Source organism: Pleurodeles waltl, chromosome 6 (genome assembly GCF_031143425.1).
Source record: "Pleurodeles waltl isolate 20211129_DDA chromosome 6, aPleWal1.hap1.20221129, whole genome shotgun sequence".
NCBI classification, from domain to species: Eukaryota; Metazoa; Chordata; class Amphibia; order Caudata; family Salamandridae; genus Pleurodeles; species Pleurodeles waltl.
This window is the reverse complement of record NC_090445.1, coordinates 1,149,335,147-1,149,351,904: the sequence shown is the minus strand read 5'-3', so window position 1 is coordinate 1,149,351,904 and position 16,758 is coordinate 1,149,335,147.

The following is a 16,758-nucleotide window of genomic DNA, read 5'->3' as shown; positions in this document are numbered from 1 at the left end:
GACTACTCTGTCCCTGCCGTGACTAACCTATTCCAATTTGGATGGCCGGACAAGTACTGATTTTTTACTGTTTCATACTGCAAAGTAAAGCCTTGCAGCAAACAAACAGTAAAAACATGTTAATGCTCCCCCTGTCATAAGAATAGTCTTCCATGGCGAGGGGGCATTACTTTTTGGTTTACGAAAAGACAATCCTGTTTTGGGATTTTCTTTTTAAAAAGAAAAAAATCATTACTGTTTGTTTACAGGGCTGCGTCCTTCCGACGAGGGGCCATGTTTTGATTGAAAACACCCCATGCAGTTGTTGTGGGGACCGACAAGGGCATAATTTTACAGCATCTACAACAGGGTTTGAACACCTAAAAGATACATCAATCACTACTGAAAAGGTGAGGAATTTCATCTGTTAAAAAAAAAAGTGTTCTGAACCCACATCGACGATGAAGCACACACAAACAAGTACTGACAAAAGGGCGCTGGTTGGCGCCCTATACACTCTGATGTTGTCACTTTCGGGGTAGGTAGAGTGGCTGTGGAGGCTACATGGATCCACAAGGCAGCACTGAGGAGCTATTGCCGGGCAAAAGTTTCCGGACCCAATTTAGCGCTTAAAGGGCATAAGGTGGATAGCCTGGGGGAAAAGGTATTAGAATGGGCTGTCACAGATAAGGTCCACATCTGGATGTATAGCTCTAAATTTACTGTAAGGAAGTACTACAAACCTTATGTGACAACGTCTGCCAAGTTGAATGCGTCCTAGAAAAACCCCTGCACTGACCCCAGTATTTTCACAGCCTATTGTGCAGGCCTTTAGCCATAGACAGCAGGGCCTGATTGCAAGTCCTGGCCTTGAAGTCTGTGTACACAAAGTCTATTCCCAATTACATTGATAGAGTCTTCCATCAGTATCAATTTTCATAAGCAAGCAGCAGGTTAAAAAGAAAAATGGTCATCCTTCATCAGTTGTATAAAGTGATAATCAGTTCTCGTTTCATAACTTTTGATCTTCACTGCTGGCTCTATATTTTAAATTATTATGTCTAGAGATGGTGTGTTTTGTAATAAAATGTCATTTTGTTAGTACAGTTAAAATGCCTTAGAGTCCTCTTTGGTCATCTCTGGTGACAATGTGGGGTGACATGTGAGGTCACTGTGATGCAAGTACCGTCATTGGTAATGCATGCATGAGTTTAGGGATAGAGTATTGTGAGGAGGCTAAGGCTGTGTAAGTACAAATTTCAGAGTTTTAGGGTCAAAATTATAATCCTAACTTCTCTTCAGCTTTTATTATTAAATGAAACCTTTTCTGACCATCCCACCTCTTTGAATTTTTCACCCCTCTTGATAAATCTGCAGGAAGTTTGAAAGAGTGTCAGCACGTTAAACTCAGCTTTGTGATCTGCATATTGATCAAATGGTGCAAAAGGTGTTAGTCCAAAGCCTTTTGGATGCTCCTTTACCTTTGACCTTTCCATCCGCCCTCCCCTCCCCCAGATCTATATAAAACTTGAAATGCTGTACTCAACCGAATGTGGCAATTATCCATCTGGCTTCATTAACATTTGGCAAACTGTGCCAAAGTTATTATTACATTTTCACTTGTATGCCAAACCTCTCCCCCACCCACCAATCTGCACAATTCCCGATATACCAAAACCAAGATAAACATGTTGAAGGCTTCTAAATTTCTGGTAAAAACAAGCAAAAACACCATTTAATTTGTCAAGCTATCTATAACCCAAAAACACCATTTAATTTGTTAAGCTATCTTTAACCCAAACCCTTGTTGTAACAAATAAACCTCAAAAGTTACAGAACAGATTTACACCAAACCACAAAAAAGGGACTTTTCAGAGTAAGGTTCTAGTTTCATGACTAATGTGGTGTAATTCAGTACACCAGTTTTACCTCCTTTTATCTCCCTTCTTCCATGGATGCTCTACAGAAAACGTGACATATTAAAATTTAGCCAAATGCGATACAGGAATTTCAAATTTCATGCAAAACAGCAACAAAGTCAAAAGCAAATGAATCAGGTCTTTGATAGTGAGAGTTTCTAATGATGACTATATATATATATATGTGTGTTTAACTGCTTTATTTCATAAAATGCAGAGATATAAAACCCATCTTTTCATGAACTTGAGAAATATGAAAAATGTTTCACGGGGCGGTGAATTATGGGTTTCATCATCAGAATGGCAGCACAAATACTCAGCTGCTTTTTACCATTGTCCATTGTTTAAACAACATTCGAGCGATGAAAGGTAAAAATAAACACCTGCTTTACATCCCTTCATTATTATAATAAGTTTATTATGTTTTTTATAACTGCAGGGAATGGCGTTTCTTAGGGCCAGATGTAGCAAAGGTTTTTACCCATTCTGTGTCTATGGTAAAAAGTGTTTGTACATATGGCCCTTAGTGTGGTCTGCCGTATTATCTTCCATTGTTAATTGCCCAGTTCTTGCGCAAGGGCTAATTTTGCTTTCTTTTTTCAGGGCGTGTCTCAGCTTTTGACACTTGCCCTGTCCATTCACTCTTAGACGTGCTCGCCTCTTTTCTAAATTGGTCATCCTGAGTCGAGCAAACTCTACTGGATGCACCTTGCTGTACTTTTAAAATTCAGAAAACTGGTACTGAATTGTTACAGTTCAGCTATCCCTGCTCTGCTCACTGCTGTACTCCAACATTTTCAGCTCTGAATTGTAAACCAAGAATTCCCACTCCCTTCACCCCCCCAACCCTTAACCCCTTTATCGCACCTGGAAATATTTTGTCTTTGAAAATTGAAAAGCTAAAGCATGAACAAATAATGTACCTTTAAAACTAGACATCACTTTGAAACATTTTGTAGTATATCTGCATCTAAGAAAAGGAGACTCTAGAAGATCATCAATACTTAAATTAGTATGGCTTTGAGTGGCACAACTTGGAGAAAATCGGCTGAGAAGTACTTTTTAGGGGGCGAGCGCAAAGCACTCCGTCCCCTGTTGTAATCTCTATTTGGGCTTCTAACCATGCCCATGCCACATCAGTCACTTTCATTGGTTTGTGGGCTTGCCTTTTAAAAATTGCTTGCTTTCATTAGTGAAAGGCAAGCATACCTCATGGCTTTTCCGGTGTTTAGCCCTTCTCGAGCGCACCGACCAACTGCTGAAAACATACAAGGCTCGATGTTTTCCATTTGGTTTCTGGACTACTTTTTTCTTTATTTCGCAGCACAATCTCACTGGGCAGTAGTTGAGCGCTTTACATGACATTAATCCTGTAACATAGGTTATTGCTCTTTTGCAGGTTACATAGATAATTGCATTTTTGCCAATAGGTTACACTGTGAGTAAACTTTTATTTCCCTTTGTGTGTCTGCTTTGTGCTGATGGCGGCCGTCTGCTCCCTTATGTGAAACTTTTACTTTTCAGTTTATATGGCATGAAAAGTCCGGTTAGTTATGTGAAACCTTTTTACTTTAAATTTTTAATGTATGTGGCAAGAAAAGTGCGGTTAGGAGTTTACAAGGCTAATAGCAAGCAAACGAAAATGCTTGTTGCATTGGGTATGGTGCCTGAAATAACTGCAAAATGTATCAAATTCAATTTTCCCAAATTTCTAAAACTGAACGAACTGTTCTTTCTTATTAAAATCAAGTTGATCTGTTTTTTGTTTGCATTGAAGTGCATTGGACAAAAATATTATTTTCAGACCTGCACAGAATGACTGTGCACATAGATACATAACTCAAAAAGGCCAGGAACCTTTAGCTGATAGTTCATTAATGTCTATGGAACTGGAGAGACGATTTTAACAGAAGAAAGCACAGCCGGCAAATGCTGAAATCTGCGTGATATTTCTGCCTGGCATGGCAAAGATGCTTTAAGGGCAAAACTTAAGAGATACCAGCCAAATATGCTCTTCATTGGGGATAGTAAGACATCGCTATGCAACTGAGCTGCAAAGGCATTTCACATATGAGGAAAGGGGTTTTGGTTCACAAAGGGCCTGGGGAATGAGGGGAGTGTCAGTTGTCGGATCCACTGCATTGAGAGATCAGTTCACTAATCCTTTTGTAGACAACATCATGTCTGGGGGCTAGAATGTGTGTGTTTGGTGGTGGGGAGGGGTGACGGGGGAGATTGTTAGGCAGCATTTGTTTGTAAAGCCACTTGCTCTGAGGATAATACTTGCACTAACTTCTATTGAGGAAGCTGTGCGAGCTCCTACAAAGTCCTTTCCCAAAGCGCCTTTGAACCGAAGAACCCATTGAAAGGGATAAAGGAAGAGCGAGAGGATTAGTGTGTTGAGCAGCTGTGAATTTCAGTGGGGGGCTGATGAACTCCAAAATCTTTGTTTAAACAATAATAACAAAAAAGACTCTGCTGGAGTGAGGCCCACAGGGGGGCCACAAACTTATCACACGAAGAAACAAAACTGGCAGGAGCTGTATGTGCTACTCCAAGAGTTTTTCCCAAACAGTTTCGGAAAAGAAGTTGTTAAAAGAAAGAAGGGCAGAGGAAGAATTTCCATGAAGTCTGGTTCACTGCCCAGTAGATATTTTGAAACCTTTGTTCATGTATTTCCTCACTCCTCGGTGTGTGTCATGTTATTCAAAATAGTTCGGCCAATTGAAAACACGGTCTTTCTTCGAAGACCATTGAGGTTTGTCCCTTGACACAACACCAATTACCAACAAACGACTCCTTGATAGGAATATTGTTATCCTCTGTGTGATCGTTGCCACATGCAAGCAGCTCAAGATATTTTCATTCAGCTATTCAGGGGTACTCTGTACACTCAACTGGGACTGAAAGAAGGTAATGAAGAGTATGTATGTGATCTGTTTTTAGTAATGTACTTTACCCAATCCTATCAATGAAATAACTGGTGTGAAAAAAATGGCTGAATCAAATAAACACAAATTACCCTATAGACTTATGCCACCCGAAGTATATATCCATTTCCCATTGTCTGTATGTGCCTGGAGCAGAAAATTGCATTTCTTCTCGATTTTATCAACAAAGTGCATTTTGTAATCACTTGCAAAATAATTGTGAGGATAGATGAATGTTCCACTTTGAACTTTCTCTGAAACCTGTTGGTTAAGAAAAAGGTTTTAAAAAGTAGCAGAAAAATGACTAATTTGTAAAACCAAACAGAGTTTGGACATCCAGGGCTACTCATAGGTAAGATGTGCATCTAAGACAAGTAACACAAATGTGTAGGAGATATACAGCATGTTTGTACTGGAAGAGAGACTACCTGTAGAACATATGTGATGCGAATTTGGATCAAATTAACACAATTCTTGTGCATTTTCTTGTCCGTGTGTCCTTTGCAACACTTACTTTGTCTAGCATATTTATTCTTGCAATACCATACCAGTTAATTTAACAATATAAAAGTCCAACTGCATAAAATATGAAAGAAACGAATTACAATTGGAAATATCTTTTTTAAAACACCGCTTCAAGGAGTGCATAAGAACGTTGGAATGAACCTAGATCTGTGACTGGGGATGAGTGTTTGAAAAGTTTCAGCACCTCTGTCCATTATCCTTCTGTGTTGCTAAAGTCGCCCTAAGTGGTAAGCGTATACCCAGACATGGGTCCCGGGCTCACTGTGCCACTGGATTCAAGCTAGCCTGGCTGATGAAGGGTGATGCCCTGAAACCGGTCCCAGGATGTTTGTTTCCTGTCCAGGGACGACCTGGCTTGCCAGTTCGGGCTGGGCTGTTCCCATGCGGAACAGGGTCAAGACTGATTTGCATATGGCTGGGTTGAAACTGGGGTGGCATGGTGAGCAAAAAAAACGATAAATTAAACCCAGATCTGTGACTGGGGGTGAGTGTTTGAAACGTTTCAGCACTCTGTCCATCATCCTTTGGTGTTTCTAACTTTCTAAAAGTAGCATTTTCCTAATTGTGACTTAAAATATGACGTTACCGTTAAAGAAGAGTTTAAATTACAATTCTTTAGACATCAAACTCAATATTCCTACTTTTTTTTAATCATTTATTGAATACAATAAGGTCACCTAATGTTGTCCTATGGACGAGACATGCCTTGTCGTAGTGGAAAGCAAATTTAAGAGGTATTTATTTATTACCAGTACATGTCTAACTTGTTAAATACATTGCACCATGCCCTATTGGCAATTTAGGGCCTACTCTCGGGGTGACTAATATGAATTATCCATGTAACCTGCAAAAGTAGAATTATCCATGTAACCTGCAAAAGTAGAATTATCCATGTAACGGGGCCCATGTCATGCAAAGTGCTCGACTACTGTCTAGCGAGGTTGTGCTGCCCAAATCCTCATATGTTTTAAGTAGTTTGCCGGTGCTGTAGAGGAGGGCTAAACACCGAAAAAGGCATGACTCATGCATGCCTTTCAGTGATGAAATCAAGCGAATTTTAAAAGGAAAGCCCACGAACCAACCAAATTCACTGGTGTGGTTAAAAGCCCACAGAGGGATTACAGCAGGGGCCAGAGCACTTGTGCGATCGACCCTAAAAAAGAAAGTTTAAGCCAGACAAAAGGTGTACTTTTCAAGGTCAAAATGGCAGTTTAAAACTGCACACACAGGCTGCAATGGCAATCCTGTGATGATTAAAAGGCTACATAATTGTTTGGCACAATCAGTGCTACAGGCCCACTAGTAGGATATAATCTACAGGCCCTGGGGACATGCAGTACCAATCTACCAGGGACTAACATGTAAATAAAATGTGCCAAATGAGTATAAGCCAATGTTATAATGTTTTATGGAGTGATCACAAGCATGTTCGCACTGCTTAGCAGTGGTAAAATCAACAGAGTCATAAGGCCAACAAAAACTAGATCAGCAAAAATGGTGGACTAGAACAAAAAAATTGAGGAAAGACCACCCTAAGGATGACAGGTATAATAATCATTAACTATTGACATATGGCTTAAGGAACAGGAAGCCCCTCCAACAACATCAAGAGAAAAGTTAGAAACCTAGGAGTAACCATGGATTCAGAATTAACCTTGATACCCTCATGCAAACATCACAAAGATTGCCTTCCACACAATGAAAACAATACATCCCAACTTCTCATACCTTGCATTCCAACATAAACTGCAAGCCCTCATCTTAATGCAAACTCCAAGCTTGACTATACCAACAACCAATACGATGGCGTGCCTGCATACATTAAACGCAAAACACAACACATTCAAAATGCTGCTGTAAAGCTTCTTCTCCAACTTTACACAAGGGAACGCATGACCCCAGTTCCGCAAACGCTCTACTGGCTACCTATAGCTGAGAAAGGCAATGTCCACAGAGCCTCCTAAGGAAAAGGACTACTATACCTACAATTTACCATTTTACTGTAAGAGGCACTGCTTTCTCAGTACAAGCTCTGTAGCTCACTACCAACTAGCATTAGAGGCATCCAGGAGAATATACACAGTTGAAAACCTAGCATTTCCTAGATAAATACACCACCTACATCCAATCGACAGAGTCCAGAAAACAGTCTCACACTCAAGAATAGTCCTCAGCTTACAACCCATAAACTGCAAACAACTCAGCCAGCAAACTGTTTTTATTAGACAGCTAAGCAAAAAGGGCTAACCTATCGTTCACCATGGTATTAAATAGTTAAGTAGTTCTATACATAACTGTTAGGGCCCATAATAATACCAAGCTGTAATATGCAGCAGTCAGCAACAAACTGTAACTTATACCTATTAAATTCACATAATTTATATCTGCTATGAGTGTTGTCCACCACCAGCACTGCACAACTAAAAAAGCAAACACCACCAAATAGAAGAATGAAGAGGCATGGACTAAATGAAGAGATACGTTACACATTACTGTACAGTTTTGAAGGGCTTTAATGTAGTCCATTCACTGTAGGTCCCAAACAACTATACAATCTGACTCTTTTTTAACGTGTCACATAGACACTCAGATATGGGATGATAATACAAATACCTATCCCTACAGTTTCTCCACTTCTCTCTCGCTCCAACCATGCTACCATGCTAGCTCAGGACAGCAACATACACAAACTCTCAGATTGGACAATCCAGTGTAGTAGCCAGCTAAGCAGACTTTATCATATGAAATACCATAAAGGGACCTGCAAATCTGCTAACATCATACTGAAAACAGTACAACTACTTGTCTGTCTCTTTAACTTCATGCCCCCACACACTGCTGAGTGCTGCATCCCATAACACTAGAACCGCACCACGTGGTCATCACGCATGACATGGAAAGACTTCCCACGTAGGATCCAAACAAAACAAACACCCTTCAGCCACACACGTTACACATCATAGCATGCTACTCATGTAGACAAGCCAAGTGTGTCAGTGCCCCACATAGCAATAGTAAGCACTATACAAATGTTGGAAAGCCCAGTTCAGATAAAGTAGTTAATTCATTTTCAATTACTTTTTTCAGTTTTGTTGTGACCCTTCAAACAACCTAAATCATAGACATAATATTTCACTGGGAAGTCTAAGCTGAGACCAGAGGGCCATTTTAGATGGCATGCATCACTAATTTAATGCAGATGGTGAAGGGCCTACAATGGTCTGAAACAATATAAACGATTTCTTATTATTTTCAAAGTAGAAATCTGGAAATAAATTAAATGTGTATGTGGAGTTGACCGCACTAGTTCATTTTTGTATCAATGCATATCTTTACCATTCTCTTCATATGTAGAAGGGGCATATGAAGAATGTTTGTTTCCACTGCATTTGCTTAATTTTTTTTACGCAATACAGCACAAACTCAACTCCATATTTTGATGCTAAACCCGTCTAGCGTCAAAATATAAATATGGAGTTAAGTTTGCGCCATTTTTTAAGTGCGTGAACCCACCTTGCGTCAATGAGATGCAAGGTAGGTGTTCCAATCCAAAAAATAACGCTACCCCCATAGCGCCATATTTATCCCCCGAGCAAAAATGAAACATGAGTGGGAGGCGGGCCCAAAAATAGCGCTAAGCTTGCCTAGCACCATTATGTAACACCTGGGTCAGACTAGGTGTTAGGGGACCTGTGGACCCATTTCCATGGTCAAACACACCAAGCCCAGGAACACCCTCACTCACACCAGAGGGACATCAGAGGTTGGGGGACCCCATCCAGGTAAGTAGGGTAAGTATAGGTAGGTAATTTAATTATTTTTTAAGTGCCATTGGGGGCCCTGACATGGGGCCCCCTGCATGGTACTGAGTGCAATGGCCATGCCCAGGGGACACTGGTCCAGTGTGGTGGGGGCATGATTCCTGTATTTTCTAAGACAGGAGCCATGTGTAATGGATGGTTGTGCATCAGGAATTGACGCTAGGCTGGTTAGCGGGATTGTTTTTGCCTTTAACCAGCCTAGTGTCCTTTTTTTATTCTCAAACTCCATCTCCTCTCCCGCCACCCGGCTAGTGTCTTTTTTTATTAGACGCTATCCCAAACTTAGCGCCGGCTTGCGCCAATCTATAAATACGGCGCCCGGCTGGCATTGTAAAATGACACGAGCCAGCACTAAACTTTTTGCCGCAAAACTGCGTTATGTAAGTGAATACATCAAAAAAAAATTATGACTTGGCAGCCATTTTAATATGTCAGAGTAACGACTTCTAAGTACCTTTCTTCACCAATAAAGGTTCAAGGAATGGCCTTCTTATTTTTAAATATAGCAGTAAAAGGAAAAGATTGGATGGGAATTTAACAGTGAGTACCACCATGAAATGTATATTCATTTATGGCTTTCACAAACATAGCAAACTGTGTAGCATTTATAAGTGCTAACAATACAACAATAAAAAGTTAAATTTTAAAAAGTTAAATTCAAGTGTAACAGGGTGTAACAATAATGCATAGGGATAAATACATAAAGTACCTATAAATTCGTCCCCAACCATGCACAGTGTTTAATTACTTAATTTCAGATGCTGTAGTGATGGTATCAGTGCAGTCACTGACCATGTCATGATTGTTGTAAAATGTGAAATAATTAGCAGGGCATAATGAGGGACCGAGTTATAGTTGCTGTAGGGTACGAGTTATATTACTGAGATAATTTCAGTTGTTTTCTTCATTTAAAATAGTATTTTTACCCGATATTTTCACCTAACTGTAACATCACTTTTCCTTTAGTTTTTCAGCGAATGTCTATATTTTTGTTAACATTAGATAAATATTAATTGCTATAACCCAGGGTGATTACTTTTTTAAACAGGAGGGTGTCGTTGGACCCCCTGCCCTGAGCCTCAAAGGGTCCCCAACGCTGAACTATTTTTTAGGGAGTGAGTTTGGGGCCCCACTCCCCGAGCCATCCATCCAGTCGACTTGTGGAGCCCATCCCCGGGTACACTGTAGTTCCTGTGGGCAGGGATAACTTCAAGTTCCTGCCAGTGCTCCTCAGGGCAGGGAACACTGGTTTGCTCTTGCCCAGCAGTAGTAGAGAAAACTTGATTCTGAGAGGGGGGAGCAAACAGATGTAGCCAGCTCTTGCCGCACCACTATGGGTGCAGACAGGGGAACCAGCAGGTGCCCTGGGGCTACCCCCTCTGGCCCATGGGCTGCACTGGTTGTGGTATCCCGGATGGGACAAGGGTACCAATGGCCTTTAACTATGTTGGAGTCCAGGAGGATGGGGTCCCCGGGGTCTATTAATGGCTCAGGGAGGGGGGTGGCAACACGCCCAGGCCTAGTAGGCAGCATATCCCTACGCTGACCCCCATATATATTTTTTTACTTTTTTTCAGGGAACTCAGGCCCTCATTACGAGTCTGGTGGTCTTAGGACCACCAGACTCGCTGTGGTGGTCTCACCCACCGCAGAGCCGGTGGTGAAGACCTCCTCCAATCCAGTGGCAGACCTCAGGCTGCTGTCCGGATTACGAGGTTGCACACCGCCAGGCTTTCCGTGGTGGTCACCCCGCCACGAAAAGCCTGCCAGTCATGCACCCGGCGACTGGAATCTTCATTCTTCATTCCTGTCACCAACACACATGCACACACACACACACGCACACATCCCCACCACCCATCCATGTACTCACAGGCACCCCAACCCCTTCATGCATGCATGCATTCACATACACACCCATTCAGCAGAAGCATACATGCAGACACTCCCACACACTCACATTCATCAACACATACACCCCCACTCACTCGCATTCATCCATACAGACACCCCATACATGCACACACACGCACCCAAACACACCACAGACCCCCTCCCCATGCTTTTCAGATGCCCACTTACCTCCTCCGCTGAGGAGGACGTCCGGGAGGGGATGGTTCTGGCGGTCTCGCCACCATCACCACGCCAGCAGGACATCACCGAGCCGTATTACTGCTTATAATATGGAGGGCGGAGTTATGCTGTTGTGGTGGTGCTCGCAGGTGAACAGCCTCTGCACCGCCAACCCCCAGAACAAATGGCTGTTTTCCACCTCAAAAATGGTGGTGAGCAGCCACCACTCGTAATATGGCGGTCGAATGGCAGGTTTGGCTTTGGCAGTCAATCAAATCTTATCATTAGATATGTTTTCTTAGCTGATCCTCTGCAGCGTGAACTATCTATATAATATTATATATATAGATATATATATATATATATATATATATATATATATATATATATATATATTTGTTTTTTTTTTTTTTTTACCTAGTGGTGGCTGGGGAACCAGCAGGGTCATTGGGGGCATCCGTTCCCCCCCCGGCAGCGTCCATTGCTTTGCTACATGTGGATACCCACCTTTAAAAAAGAAAATGTTAAAAGATGGCTGGTACCTTCCATGTTGCTGGCAGGGGAGCCTGCAGGTGTCGCTGGGGCCTCCTTCAAGTTCCCCAGTAGGGCATCAGGGTACCCAAAAAACATAAAAAAATAAAAATAAAAATAATAATAATAATACATCAGCATCAGGCTGTGCACTGTGTGGGATGGGGTGCTCCTGGGAGTTGGATGCCTGCGATCTATGCCCAACCCCATGATGTGCACAACAAAAGACATCTTACTTTGAGCAAAAAAAAGAAATTCCCAGAAAAATTGAAACCTTAAAATTACATTATAGTTAGGAATTGTAATGATATCTTACTTTATATAAAACAATAAAAAAAATCACTGAAAAAAAATCTTTAAATGGACAACATAGATAAGTAAGGTATAACATGTGCCCTCACCAAGCACTGAATACCTCTCATATTACAACACAACTGTATACGTTTGTGAAACAATGAGCCCCAAAGCCAGAAATTATCCAGATGCAAAAAGTATATAATTGAGAATCAGATAACACAGTCTTGATCACATGACCAGGGCTGACACTTCATGAACAATAAATACCTGCATCACTTGAGGAGGCATGGCTTGGATGACGATGCGATGCAGCATAATTCTGCTGCTCCTGCTGACCTTTGAGAAAGATTTACGTGACCGTTTCTTGCATGCATTTGGTCATGACATCAACAAAGGTGCCCAGTTGATGTGGAGTATGCAGAAGCGCAGAGATCTCCCTGCAACTTCATTTAGGGACCTGTATACCACAGAGAACTCTGCGGCACCAATGTCTCTGTATATGAACTACAAATATCCATGGTCACTGATCTGGCCGTACCCGCGGTATGTACTCTAATCACTCACCGCTCAATGAAGGAAGCCCCTGCTTCTGCCCTTAACTCAGCGCAAACCCATCTCAACACTCTGCATCATACCTCCAATATCGCCTTCAGCGAAGGCTGCTTTTATCTGAAAACATCGCTCTGCTTAAGGTCCACCATTCTGTCATGCCTTTCCCTAAAATGGTGCCCGCAAAGCTCCCATTTTAGCTCACACTGCACAGTATTTAACACTGGGATCAAATCATTTTAACAGCCATTGCGCTACATCTCCAGCGTGACAGTGTATCAGCTTTGCATACTACTAAAAAGGAAAATTTGGAGGGTTTTCAAATCTAGATACTTGTGCTAATCCGTGATGATCTGCTGATTGTGACTGACCCTAAAATGGCGCTGTAAATCCAATTGCATGCACGATTATAACTTGGTTCAGGCCCTTATTTGCCTTCCATGACTTTTCCCATGTCTGGAACCTGATGTTTGCCAGTACTTTTGATGTGAGTTGATAGGAGCTGTGCTGTTTTGTTCTGACTTGAAATACACTTTCTTGAGCTGTTTCGAAATTATGTTTTATGTTATGCAAAGCAGAAAGTGTTTGAATCTCACCACAATGTCCTGCTGTAGGCCTACAGATGCACTGTCAACATGCAGTAGGACCCAGAGCCACATTTTGCCTGGCCTCCATGGGTGCTCTATAATTTGTGGTCTGAACTTCTCATTGCTAGCTGCTTGCTCTGGGACACAACCGCTCTGGGGTATAATAGTGCATTTTAGTGTGAAACAAAAATTCATCCAAAATCATCTGCACATGTGCTCGTATTGTCCCTGAACGATTTGGAGGTGGCTAATTCCCAGGTATTGAGCTTCAGCTAGTGACTACCATTTATCATATCTCCATTCCACAACTGGAAGCCTTCAAGCCTCAAGCTCCAATCTAAAAGCACCTTGAACGCCTCTGATACAACAGAAGTGGTTGCACCATGGTGAACAAAGACTCCAAAGCATCTATAAAACGATCCAAAGCTGACCACCCAACACCAGATTTGCTGATAAAAGGGAAGTTAGACATCAATGCAACCATGGAAATGATTCTAAAGTACGTAGCTGATGTCTATGAACTGGCCAACTCTACTAAAACAATGCCATGTAATTCGAGCTAAGTACTATACGGGTGAATATTATCAATATAATGACAAGCTTTCAGATGCCGAATAATGAATCAGCATCATGGAAAATGCCTCCACGAAGACAGAAAAATAAATCAGACTACTCCGGTTGTCCACAAAAACTTTCCACAAAGAGGTCGTGGAGCTTAAAGACATGAATCGCAGGAGCAACCTCCATGTTTTTGGCATCCCAAGGGCTCGGAGGACTTTGAACCCTCCTGTCTTTTGTTCCTAAAGAAATGGCTACCGCAAATTACTGGAATAAGCTTCACTTGAGTGAGCACATTGTGTTCCTTCTTTTAAAATAGCTAACAAGCCCACAGCTGTCCAGATTGCCTACAAACTGCTCCATTTCCAGCACATAGAACTACTACTCAACTGCATGTGCAGCCATAATCACAGTGCCTGGAACGGCCACAAAATATATATTTCCGAAGATTAGTCCAAAGTAACCATCGGAAAGGCTTCCTGGATCTATGCCCCCACCTAAAAAATACTGAATCTCCAATTCTCCTTTGCTTAACCAGCAAGATTCCTGGCGTGAACCGCCATTTGGCAGCGCCGCAGTCAAAAGACCGCTGGGGCCATTCCGACCTTCCCGCTGGGCCAGCGGTAAGGGGGCCTGCAACATTGAAGCCGGCTCCGAATGGAGCCGGCGGTGTTGCAGGTGTGCGACGGGTGCAGTTGCACCCGTCGCGCTTTTCACTGTCTGCTAGGCAGACAGTGAAAAGCAACCTGGGGCCCTGTTAGGGGGCCCCTGCACTGCCCATGCCAGTGGCATGGGCAGCGCAGGGGCCCCCAGGGGCCCCAGGACACCTGTTCCTGCCAGCCTCTTCCTGGCGGTGTTGACCGCTAGAAACAGGCTGGCGGGAAGGGGGTCAGAATCCCCTGGGCAGCGCTGCTTGCAGCGCTGCCCTGGCGGATTCGCCTAGCCGGGGGAAATCCGTCGGGAAACCGCCGGACCCGGTTTTCTGACCGCGGTGGTATGGGCAGGGAAGCACCGCCAGCCTGTTGGCGGTGCTTCCGTCATTCGTGGCCCTGGCGGTCTTTGACCGCCAGAGTCGGAATGACCCCCTCAGAGTTCTAGTGGAGGGTAAGCACCAAATCTTCACAGATGCAAAAGACCTCACGACTATTTTGGTGAAACATGCAACATCATTTCATGGAAGGACAATTTTCAGGCTCCAATAAACGTAAAATATAAATGCCCTCATTATGACATTGGCTAAATCCCGCTTACCGCCACGCTGACGGACGTCAACTTACCGCCGCGGTGGTGGATATCCATTCACCATATTATGACACACACACACCAATCCGACAGAAATCAGCCACATACACAAATCTGCCAGACTAAAGGTCAGTACAAAAATGGCAGGCCCAAAACCCAACAAAACAACGCCCATCACATTATAACCCACGGATCACCACTGCGGATATTCAACGGCGGTAAACCTTGCGCGGTACATACTGCCACACTCAGAATGAACACACACATACAAAACAACACCACATTGGCCAATACTAAAAACATACACCTGACACCCATACACAAAACACACACACACACCCACAGCACTATAAAACACCCACCCACCAACCTCTTACGAACAACAATTGCCACCAGGAGACGAGCACAGAGACAACTAGACACACATACCATTTCCACCCATAAACACCTCACGCACCCCTCATCACACACCCCACCACATTATGAAACACACCCTGACCAATACACATCACAAAACACCCATGGCACCACAAAGGCACCCCCGTTTCACGGAGGATGAGTTAATGGTCATGATGGAGGAAATTGTCAGGGTAGAGCCAGAGCTCTTTGGAGCACAGGTACAGCAGATATCAATTGTTAGGAAGATGGAGCTATGGCGGAGAATCGTGGACAGGGTCAACGCCGTGGGTCAGCACCCAAGATCAAAGGACGACATCAGGAAGAGGTGGAACGACCTACGGGGGAAGGTACGTTCCATAGCAGCAAGACACCAGCTCGCCATACAGAGGACTGGCGGTGGACCCCCACCTCCTCCCCCACAGCTCACATCATGGGAGGAGCAGGTACTGGCAATACTGCATCCTGAGGAACTCGCCGAAGGACTAGACACTGGTAAGTCAACATTTTACACTTATCACCCCCCCATACCTGCATGCCATCACACCCCGTCACCCTCACTCCCATCACTCCACACCATCCCACACACTGCACCTACACATATGACTAACCACAATGCCAAGCCCTGCTTGCAATACCAATGCATGGACACCCCTCCCAGCCCTGCATGGACACCCATCACTAAAGCATGCACAGCATAGGGAAACTAACAATCTCACCATACACAACCAAAAGCTGTCAGGGTAACACCAACCATAGAGGGGAAGCTAGGGAAGTACAAATGTCATACACTTGAAGCATAATACATCATTTACACCCCCACAGGTACCCCAGCCAATGTCAGTGGAAAGGAGGTGTCACCACTATCCAGTCCTCCAACAGAAGAGGCCCCCAGTAAACACAGTAACTCTGGACTTCAGGATCTGGAACAACCTACCTGGCCCATCAGGGACCACTGGACAGTCGGTCACCCAAGCCCACTCACAGACCACCACAGAGACTCCCCCATCAGGAACCAACACCACATCACCCACCCAGCGTACCCACACCTCCGTCACCATGACACGCCAATCAGAAGTGTGCCACCTGTACAAGGACCCCAGACCACACCTCACCCATAAGACAATCAGGGACCAGGGGTCAGTGGGCACACCGGTCAGGGGATAGAGGCACAGGCCAACAGGGACACTGGGAGGACTGCTGTGCACCAGGGAGAGGACAGGAGCAGGTAACCAACTCTCCAGGAGGCACTCTCCGAGATCCTGGAAGCCTACCAACATTCCCAGGACACGATGGGCTAGATCATTGACTACGTGCAGAACAGGGAGCTGCAGGAGGGACAGTATCAGGT